The sequence below is a fragment of the Microtus ochrogaster genome, chromosome 26, assembly GCF_000317375.1.
Source record: "Microtus ochrogaster isolate Prairie Vole_2 chromosome 26, MicOch1.0, whole genome shotgun sequence".
Classification (NCBI taxonomy): Eukaryota; Metazoa; Chordata; class Mammalia; order Rodentia; family Cricetidae; genus Microtus; species Microtus ochrogaster.
In genome coordinates this window covers 9,454,505-9,464,450 of record NC_022025.1, presented here as the reverse complement: position 1 = coordinate 9,464,450, position 9,946 = coordinate 9,454,505, and positions in this window count along the sequence as shown.

Here is a 9,946-nt window from a genome sequence, read left to right as displayed (position 1 = left end):
AGACAGAGAGACAGAGAGAGACAGAGAGAGAGAGAGACAGAGAGAGAGAGACAGAGAGAAAGAGACCGAGACAGACAGAGAGGATGTTTGCCCCTGACTTAGCCATGTGACCCTCATCTTACCGCTCTTCCTGAAGCTGCTGTCACTAAAGAGTGTTATGTTTTATATTAGTCTGTGTTGGGGAAATACTGAATAGCTGAAAAAAATTCTTGAATTTTACATTACTTTGAACCATTGCTTTGAAGAAGTTGGGTTGCTTTGGCAAACCCTTCAGTTGTGAGAAGTCTTTGAAACCTGTGGCTTGGGAGTGTGCTTGCCTTTCAAAGTTTCCCCATCCAATTGGCATTTTTAAATAGTTCCCAGTGAGATCTACTAGGTACTCTCCTCTGTTGTGACCTCTTTGGGTCAATTTGAGAGAAAGAGAACCTTGTGGTACAACTGCTTTGATACCAAGTATCAATCCCCCATAAACAACATGGTTTATGGTATAGCTAATTAGGTATATTTCTAGAATATGTAATCTGTTCCATTGGTCTATATGGGAGTGGACTGTGGTTGGTGGTGGTGATAATGACGTGTGTGTGCTCTGTGTGTGTGTGTGTGTGTGTGTGTGTGTGTGTACTATTCTGTCTTTGTCACAATGGTTGTACGATGTAGTTTGGAGTTAGGTATTTTGATTCTTCCAACAGCATTCTGTTCTGCATTTCTTTGCTTATTCATGGTTTTCTGTGTTTTCATATGAATTTTAGAATTTTTTTTCTGGTTTTGTGATGAGTGTCACTATAATGTTGATGAGGATTACACTGAATATGCGGGTTTCTTTTGGTAATGTAAACACTTTCACAAAATTAATTTTGAAAGTACAGGGATGATTCCTATTGTGACTTATTCTTGGAAGAAGAATAAAGAAACAAAATCATCAAGGAAAATCAAAGGAAAAATGATAATAGTTTTTACATTAAAATCATATCTATGTAATTAGCATATCTAGAAGTAGCAAAGATGATAAGTGCATCAATTTTAAATGATGTATAGTAATGGAATATATATATATCCAATACCTGTTTAATTCTTTGTGTGCTAATAATAACACTGTGATATACCACTTTTGAGGTGTAAAATGTCAGAGGTTGATAAACCAAAGCCCTCAAAAGTCCTAAAAGGGTAGGCCTTTGTTTATTCCTGAACATACTTTTATCTATTGGTACAAATATTACCCTGAACAGTAAGATTATAATATTCTTTGCCTCTGTTTTTATATATGTCTGTGACTATTCTGATCATTTAAAAATATTTTTGTGTTGATTTTTTATTTTTATATTAATTTTCATATTGCTTAAAATCTTTCATCATTAGTTCTAATTTTGTTATTTGATGTTAGAAAAGCATATTATGGTCACAACTACATGAATTTTGTTTCATTATCTACCTCAGATAAACAATTCCTATTATTTTCTATTAGGGGGAAAAGTTATAGCATATTTTCTACATGTGATTCTGAGAAAGGCCTTCAGAAAGACAGTCTGTGTTTGCAGAATATTTCTCTTGGCCAAGCCAGAGTTAAAAGAAATAAACTGCCTGACCCAACATCAGAAAAACCGCTCTGTAAGAATACATTGTTTCAATCAGACATTTGTCACCGGGACAGACACCTGACAGGAATCATTTTTAAAACAGAAAAGGTTTGCTTTGGCTCAGGTTCAGAGTTTTCAGCCATGCTTGCTTGGTCCATGTCTGTGGGTCTGGTGATGGAGACAGCAGGACAGAGTGACTAGATCATGTTACTGGGGAACAGAGATAAACCAGGGACCAGATGCATCCTTCCAACACACCGCCCTTGGGATGAACTCCCTAGAGCCAGGGCCCACCTCTTAGTTTTTATCCACTCCCCAATATGCCACCAAATCATAAATCCAAGAGACTAACCCATTCATGAAGGCAAAGCAAACATCATGTAATTATCTCTGAAAAATTGAATCCTTCTGCTAAGCGGAACCAAATCTTCAGCAGAGAAGGCTGTTGGGTGACACTTCCTCTTCAAACCGTAGCCCATACATTTCACATGTTGGTAACTCTCTGAAGGTCCTCAGAACGAAGCACGTATCGATGTTGAAAGAATCGCCTCTTAGTGATGGTCCCGTCAAGCTCACCGTTCTTCTCGCCCGTCTCCACTGCTTTCCTCGTTCTGACGTTGAAAAGCCATAATGGCAGCTGTGGATTGACTTTCCAGGGCTTTTGGGACGTCTTCTGTTTCTCCACTTTGCTCTGTTTCTTCTCTTAACACAGAATTCTGCCTTTCATTCCTTTCTTTCTTTCCCTTCAATTTGTTCTGTCTCCCCGTCACTCGGCTTGATTGAGTCTGCCTTCCTCCTTCATGTGACGTGTGACCCTAAACACCTGTTGGTCCACACAATATACGTCACCGTGCCTCACAAAGTCATCTCTCCGGACTTCAGCAAGGACAGTACCGCATTTTCTTCATATTCTCTTGGGTCTCTATGCAAAAGCCTTGCTAAGATAACTGTGTTGGATTTTTGGCATCTAAAATACATTTATATTGAATTCACATTCAAGTAAAAAAAAAAAAAACATCTCAAAGCTGCCGCTGTGGTCTCCTCACAGCTGGAATTCTTTAAAAACCACCTGCAGACGCAACTCCTCTCACAACCTAGTAGGATGCCTGATGCTCTAGCTAACTGTGAGACTAAACACAAGTCACCCCGGCAGCGCCCCGTGGCTCTGTTCTAACAACTCAGGGTTTACCTTCTCTGGGCTTGATCTTTATTCTGACAACTGGGCCCCCCTGCTGCCTTACCTGGCCAGGGCTCCTGCCTCCAAATCCAAAGCTTCAGCGCGCAGTCTGACCCCAGATTCCTGCAGCGCAGCTGAAGCAGTTACCGGTGTAGAGTACAGCCTGCGTTTCAGATGAGTCTTGCAGGTGGAGTTCTCTCTCACCCTGCATTACCTTTCCTGTTGTTTCGGTTCTCCCTGATCAGTTGGGTATGCCAGCCTCTGCTCAGGGTCCTTGCTGTCTAGTGCCAAACTTATGTGTGGAATAAGAACCCATCAAAGTGACAGGACACACTGGGTGTTTACACACTGTGTGTGTTAAGTCGATCATTTACTTTTATTTCATGCAATTAGATTGTCCTTTCCTAGTTTGAGTCTTTCTTAGTCTTTATAGCTACGACACTTACTGGACTAATAATATGAGTATGTAATTATTTTACATTGCTATTATATTCTATAATATTCATAAACATAAAACAGTTATTATATCCATACTTTCCAATCCTTTTACCCTTTCCACTGCCAATAATCTCTACACTGTTTATCTCAACACCATAGTTTATCATGAACATCTTCAACTGGCAAATGAAAACTACACACATTTATGAGGTGCCATGTAATAGCCTGATATGTATATATAGAATAATATTCAAATGAAGCGAAGCATATTTATATTTTGAACAAAAACCTCAAAATCCTTTATTCTAACCTTTAATAACCTATAGTACATTATTATTCTCTATTACTATACTCTTCAAAAGATTTGGCTTTTGAGGCAGGCAGTGGTGGCGCATACCTTTAATCCCAACCCTTGGAAGGCTGAGGCAGGCAGATCTCTGTGGGTTTGAGGTCAACCTGTTCTTCAGAGTGAATTCCAGGACAGCCAGATCTATTACACAGGAAAAATTACCTTCTCTCAGGTAATTTTACACACACACACACACACACACACACACACACACACACACACACACGTGTATGCTTTTAATTTCCCCTATAAACCATTTATAAGCCCTGAATTAGTATTTTGTATATACAGTTTAGTTTTTAAAATTCATGAAAATTGTAATCAACCCTTATTATCAAAAAGTAAGGCAAACGTTCACTGGGCAAAAGTAGAGTCTCGTGACTTCATCTATAGAGAACTCTTCTTCATATCTGTGTCAATAGGCCTCAGACTTCTTTCCATGGTTTCCATGACGCTGTGCCTCTTATCTTCTGAAGAATTCCAGATGAAAATTTGACAAACATTAAACTGATGCACATATACACAAAAGAATTTAGCCATAACTTATTTTTCTTGTTTGCTAGCAGACATTTCTCAATTTTTGGAATATTTTGAATGTCACACTTGGGTCAGGAAGGTAGATTCCACTTTCTTCCCTCAATAAGAATATTGTTCAACATTTTGTGGTGCACAGAATAAGCCTTCAACAAAAAAAAAAAAAACAAAAAACAAAACAAAACCAAAAAAAAACTACCGATCTGATATATCAAAAATATCAGAGTAGACCTTCTGGCATACAGGAAATAAATAGAAAAATATCTTAGTTTATTCAAACCAAATAAAATTCTAAAACTAAAATCTACCTATGTACACAGCTTGCTTATAATACTGAACCAAAAACAGCAGCAGAATTATAAATACGGCCAACGACCTTACTACTTCCTCATAAGGAAGACTTTATCTCAAGAGTAAATGTAATTACCCTTTAGTAAAAGTAAACTAGTCAGTGGGTATTTAACCAAAAACAACTGTGATAATGATATACAATGTCATAGATGAGAAAAAATATACTCAACACACTCCGAACATTTCATAAAACTCAAAACTTGAAAATAAATTAAAAAAATCAAATAAATTTGGATTTTAATACCTAACCCTAATTTTAAAGTAAATATCTCAAGGTTAGTGACAGAAGAGTATCTCTAAACAAGGCAAATGTATAAACCAGATGACAGCCCCCAAATGTATAAACCAGACGACAATACCAAAATGTAAAATGAACATGAGTTTCCTAAAATTAGAAACAAAAAAATTGGGACAGCCACAGTTTATTAGTTATCTTCTATGATGTAATAAGACAGTGCAAGGGCTAAAAATATATGTTTTAGAAGGAGGAAATAAAATAATTACTAGCTTGTAATGTTAATGAATCCATAGAGAACTTAAGAATAAATTATAGAGTCAAATGATAGAAAAGCAAAATTTTATTACATTTTATGAAAGCAGCATTCTTTTTAAATCAATTTCTTTAATACCAAGAATACTGAACAATCACCACCAAAAACTATCATAGTAACACAATAATGATGATAATAAGTTGAAATCAAATTTTTAATGAGAGTCTTAAATTAAAATATGATTATGTTATTTCATTTTTCTTCTCCTCCCTCTAACCCAGCAATTCACCACTCCCTGCCTACCCACTCCCTCTCAAATTCACGTCTTTGGGGCAAAGCTGAGCTTCCTTGTCCCTTCTTTGAAGCTCACTTAGGTTGACCAAGATGGAGTTGTGTTCCTCCTCTCTTTCTGAATACCTCACTTAGTCAGGACATCTGCTTCTTCTGAGCCCATTATTTTCTTTGTTTGTAGAGATACCCTATAAAAGTTCAAATGATTGGAAATTGTTTGTTAGAGTCGTTTTACTGCTTTCAATGGAAGAACTAGACAATTGATGTGTGGAAGACCAAAAGATATAAAAGTTCTATCACAAAGGCTAAAGGAAATATAGATGATTAGATTGTCTTGTTCCTGGGAAAGACCCGGTCTGTAAAGATGAAAGTTCTAACCCAAAGCACGATGATGACAATTCTGTCAACATAGTCACACTGGCAAAGGGTGGTCCTCAATGAATTCATACTGCAGTTTACTTCAGAAAGAAGTGCAAAGCAATAGGACAGTATTTCAAAGACCAGGGCAGAAGACCTGCCCATCAGATAGTGAAAAGAGAGTAAATAAGCCTGTGTGTTATAGCACAGAAGAAGAGTAAACACGGAGATGAAGAGACATGAAAGAAATCATAGCACCTAATTCCCAGTGACAACACTAATAGAAAACCAGTAAAAGTTTATGGAAACAAATGAAGTTATGTCTTCTCCCTATCAGATGGGGATGGAAGATAAAGAGAAAGACAGAAGTAGAGGCAGAGGTAGAAACAGGCAGAAACAGAGACAATTCCAGTATAAAGCTGATCTTTAAAATATAGGAAACTAGTTTGATTACCTTTGGTAGGGTTAGCTGTCAGACATCATGAAAAAAAGGTCTGTTTACAATAAATGCAGACATTAAAATTGCTACAAACAAACGAGAGTTTTAGTGACAAATGAGAGCATGTGTTGATTCATTCATAACCATGGAAGTGTTCCTTCAAACAACCCAATTGAACATGTCTAAAAGACGATGTGAAGACTTGAAATGCTGTTTGATTAAGGTAATACATTTTTGAGAAGCAATGTAGTAAAATGATTTCTCTTCTGATCAAACAGCAATTTATACTTGGAATTTATTTAAAGAGAAATAATCTAAGCAATGCAGACTATGTTTACTTTTTATGACCAGGCAGTGCCTATTTGAAACCAGCTGGTTGATCGCCAGTGACGGGTGTTCATCAAAGCATAGAACATCATGCTGGAAAAACTATACAGCCACAAAATCTTTGAATTATAGCTCTAGTTAATATGCAGATGATCACAAGCCAAAAGCAAAGGAAAACGGGTTGCTACTTCAAGGAAAAGGATATACATATAATGGAATGTAATCTCAAACTATAAAAACTAATATCTAGAACAACACACGCAGTTACTAGCATAATCATTAAGGGATATATGTTCATGCCTTCAAACACAATTTCATTCAACTTTCACATAAGATGTTATCTTTATAAATTAGTATATATAAACATTAGTTTCAATTTGGAGAGATGTAGTGATGAGGCGGGCAGACCTGCTTTGTAGGAGGGTCTCCTATCTATCTGTTGCTTTCATTGGTTAATTAATAAAGAAAGCTGCTTGGCCTGATAGGTCAGAACATAGGTAGGAGGGGGAGACCGAACAGAACTGTGGGAGAAGAAAGCAGAGACAGGCAGACGCCATGATTCTCCAACCCAAGACGGATGCAGGTTAGGATCTTTCCCTGTAAACCGCCACCACCTCGTGGTGCTACACAGATTACTAAACATGTGTTAAAGCAAGATGTGAGAATTAGCCAATAAGAGACTGGAACTAATGGGCCAGGCAGTGTTTAAATGAATACAGTCTCCATGTAATTATTCTGGGGCTAAACTAGTTGTGTGGGAGCTGGATGGGACGAAAAGCAGGCCTGCTCGCCTCATCACTACAGAGAGAAAACTTTGGTCAGAAAAAAAAATCATATTTTTGCGATAAATCTTGTCATATTTGAATCAATAAGTAATTAAAAAAGAAAAATCTTCTATAAAATAATTTAAACAGAACAATTTTATTGAGTCATAATGTCCGACAATAAGAAAGCATGCACGTTGGTATAAAAGTGTAAAGCACTGGATTCATTATTCCGGTTTATTGTAATTTGAAAGAAAACATTTGGCAAAAATTAGTAAGCAAAGAAAACAAGACACAAATCTCATGTGTGTAAACATTACAGTTGTGTGCAATGCATGATGGGTTTGAACACACTTGTTAAGGATGATAGACAGATGTGACTGATTGGATTTTTCTAGAATCATGTCAGTGACTTGCTAAAAGGGAAACAGAGATCTCATGGACAGAAGCCCACATGATTTTTATCTAAAGGCCAGGGAGGGAAAAAGACGGGTCAAAAATCAATGGCATCACCCAAGTGTTTCCAAGCAGACCACAGTGCTTCTTTTGTGTGCATTTAGCTGCAAGCTTTACCATTTGAGCTTTGCACCCAGAGCCATGGTGGGAAGCCATTTAGATTCGGTCAACTGAGTTATATAACTCCGAAGGAATGCATCACAAACTTATAAGCAGTTCTTCCCATTGCAAAATTGTTTGAGATTTTCCTGGAGCTATACACAAGATGACCCCATCGAATCTGATATTATTGTTTCGTTTGACAACAAAGAGCACAGTATCTTTTCAACAGGCTTCCTGTTGGCCATCACCAGTCTGCACCTCTGCAAAATACTCTTTCCCAGCTCCTTTAGGTTAGTTAACCAAGGGCAGGACAGTGATCGCTTGACTTGTTTTGTGTAATGTAGTGATTTGTAAGAGCCCTGTGTATTTTATAGAGAAGAGATCTATGTCTCAGAAACTCATTTTTGAATGATTAAAAACATAATTAAGGTATGAAAAATATAAATTAAGCCCGAAAACTATCATTCTTCCAATTCTTACTGTAGCTCAGGGTGGCTAGGAGCTCGCTGTGGGTCTCAGACTGTCCTAGAACTTCTGATTCTTCTGCCTCCTTCTCGAGAACGTTGAGACCACATACATGTGTCACCCTTCCCACTCTGAAACATATCTAACACGTAAACATAGGAATGTTGGGAAGTTGACGTACATCGTAAGAGCTTAGGGCAGGAAGATCATGAATTTAGCACAGCCTGTGCTGCCTAAGTCCAGCGTATACTACATACTCATAAGACACTAATCTCAAAATACACATAAGTAACAAATTCTTCCAGATTCCTCTTCTTCTACCTTCATCCTGGGTGCCAGGGTTCCTCCCCTGCATATGCAGGACAAAGTTCCAGCCAACTGTCTGCATCCTTTTAGTTCATTGGAAATCTGGGGTGAAGCAAAAGAACTACAGATATTCTCAATTTCTTATTTCCTCTTTTTGTTTGTTTGTTTGTTTTTTGTTGGTGTTGTTGTTTTGTTGTGTTGTGGTCTTGTTGTTGTTCTTATTTTGAGACAGGATAGCTGTTCTGGAACTTACCCTGTAGACCAGGCTGGCCTCGAACTCAGAGATCATCCATCTCTGCCTCCCTAGTCCCGGGGTTAAAGGAGTGCACCACCGTGCCCAGAATGCCCAGCTTATTTCTTTATTTTTTTTTTTTTTAAGATGAGAGGATGTGAGTCATTACGTCAATGTATTGTCCTTTTCAAACTGCGCGTGCCTAGTGAGATCAGGTGTGATTTGTCTGGACCTTTCATTCTGGTCTTTAATGCCTGTCCTCATTTTATGCACCACAAATAGAGCCAAGTTAGAGCCGCAGTAGAAAGTGTCACCTCAGAGAAAGTATTCTTCAGGGTCAAGCAGCCCGGAGTTACAGTCTTTATTATCCCAGGGTATGTATGTAGCAGAAGCAGGGGATGTTTTTTTTAGCCTTCTTAAACATGGGTTTTTTTTTTATCTGCACACAGTGATTTACCCTCCTATGCTACTTTGAAGCATATTTTGTTAATATCATCTGTTATTTAATAAACTCTATATAAGGCATATGCTATCTAAGAAAAGAAATTCCACTTCTCTTTGACTAAGAACTTTTATTTAAAGACTTCGGCAGGCTCCTTCGATGGTACCTATAGCCAGGGGTCCAAGCTTTTCACCTTCTGCCATAACTTGAGTGGCCAGATCTCACGGAAACCAAATGCTTGTGAAGGCTCCAAGGGACAGGGTATTTGTTGCAGCTTTATATGAGTCTTTCAGACTAATTTGGGTTCTGAATGTTTACTTTCGTCCTTTATTCTGCTTGCAACAAGATAACGGGGAAGAGATAGAAGGAATGTTTAGAGTTTTGTCTCTCCTCTCATGGTCTTCATTAATGCTCTGCGGGTGCTGTTCTCTTCAAAGGCCAAAGTTCGCCCGTCTGTTTTATAATTGCAGTTCACTCTTTCCGACTTGGTCCAGAAGCATCAGCTTTATCACTGCTTGTGAGATTTACAGTGCTTCCTCCATCCTCGGCTTGCTAATAGGCAGTCGCTGAACTCCCCGGAGTCCCTGCTAGGAAATCTGAGCGGTATGTAATTGCTACAGCTGGACTCGCATTCCACTTCAGAAGCTTCTCAACGGCATTCTCAGACGTGTGGAGATCCATTAGTGACCCAGGGGGATTACTCCCTGGCACTACCCGCACCTTTATGAGTGGCCTGGATGAGGAGAGTGTCCCTCCCAAGAGCAGAAAGGGAGGCAAGGCTCGACTCGGGGACTGGAGGTCCCACGAAACTCTGTGGGAACAGAGGGTGCTTAGGAAAAAAAAAAAAAAAA